This window comes from Mus pahari, chromosome 12, assembly GCF_900095145.1.
Source record: "Mus pahari chromosome 12, PAHARI_EIJ_v1.1, whole genome shotgun sequence".
In the NCBI taxonomy this organism is placed as follows: Eukaryota; Metazoa; Chordata; class Mammalia; order Rodentia; family Muridae; genus Mus; species Mus pahari.
In genome coordinates this window covers 50,788,696-50,790,043 of record NC_034601.1, presented here as the reverse complement: position 1 = coordinate 50,790,043, position 1,348 = coordinate 50,788,696, and the positions used below count along the sequence as shown (strand labels likewise).

At 39.8% G+C, this 1,348-nt stretch overlaps 1 protein-coding gene across 2 annotated transcripts in view; it reads left to right on the top strand.

The window, feature by feature from the left end:
• Tbc1d23 (TBC1 domain family member 23) overlaps window positions 1–1,348 on the top strand; it is a 52,139-nt gene that overhangs the window by 10,935 nt on the left and 39,856 nt on the right. The window lies entirely within an intron of this gene.

Here is a 1,348-nt window from a genome sequence, read left to right as displayed (position 1 = left end):
GGCCTGCGGACAGCCGCCAGGCGAACACCCCTCCTGGGCAGGAGAGGCGCAGGACGATCGGGTCCAGCTGCGGGTCCCCTCTCCAGTCCGCTCTCTCCCCCGTATTTTCTTAATTATGTAGTTACAAACCATATTTTAAATTCTAATCATCTGTCTTATCGAGCTTAGTTAGCATAGACTAGACAGACTCTTGTCTTCATGAGGCAGGCCTGCACTATCAACACTAAACTTGACATTTCTCATGCTTTTTCCTTTTCTTCCAACTTTTTTAGTGATTATTTGCTAAAGACCAAAATATGTCTTGTCTTGTGTTGTCACCGGTGTGCTAACATGAATTTGGACTTTGTTGAGGGACACTTGACCAGTGCTTCACTGTTGATTGTACCCAAGTGCTTACATTTTCATCTAATTCCTTTCTGTGAAGAGAACAGTCTAATGAAGTGTGCACACTTAAAGAGCAGTCTTAGGGTCATAAAGGTAGAGGGAGGCTTACATTAGTCAGAATAATTGATTTTTCTTTAAAACTGCAGAAGAAAGACAAGATCCTGATTTCCTAGTTCGAGCAACTCTGCCTTTCTCCTTAAGTTGCTTTAAGAATGTTAGAAATTATCTGTCTGTATTACCTTTTTTTTTTTTTTTTTTACATCTTTACAGATTTTAATGTATGGCAAAATAATAAAGTATTGGAACCACAACCTCTGAAATCCGTAGGGAATTTATTTAACTGGTATTTTGAGCTACAGAATAGTTCATGCCTCATGAAAGTTCTTAACTGACCATCTTAATCACGCACAGTGGAAAGAAAATTCATGTTCTGCCTTTTCCTCAGGCATGGCAGATGGAGCGTAATTGCCTCTAGTTTGCTTTGATGTTTCCTTATAACTTTGTTTTAGCGTAACAGTGGCGTTTTCTTTGTTCCACTGACATCTATCAACCACCTTCTATACATCAGGCTGTGCTCTGGGCATAACATTTATATCATTATGTATTAAATAGTCTCGAACTGCTGGGCTTTGAATTCTTGCTGGAATTTTAGTGTTTCTCATTTTTTTTCTGCTGATTAGTATAATATGGGCATAAATTTGGGATCTAGATTGCTAAAATCTGGCTCCTGGGTTTGCTATCAAGTATAGCCATGTGATGATAACACATTAAACGCAAGGCTACGGAATTTTAATACCATAGGATGGTTGTTTGGTGTGTCTCATAATTGTCCATGACCCATCTTTGCTTCATCTTGCGTCCTAACTGCAGCCAGTGATGTGTGTGACTGTAGTGAGTGATGTAGTGACTGTAGTGAGTGATGTGTGTGGCTGTAGTGAGTGATGTGTGTGACTGTAGTGAGTGA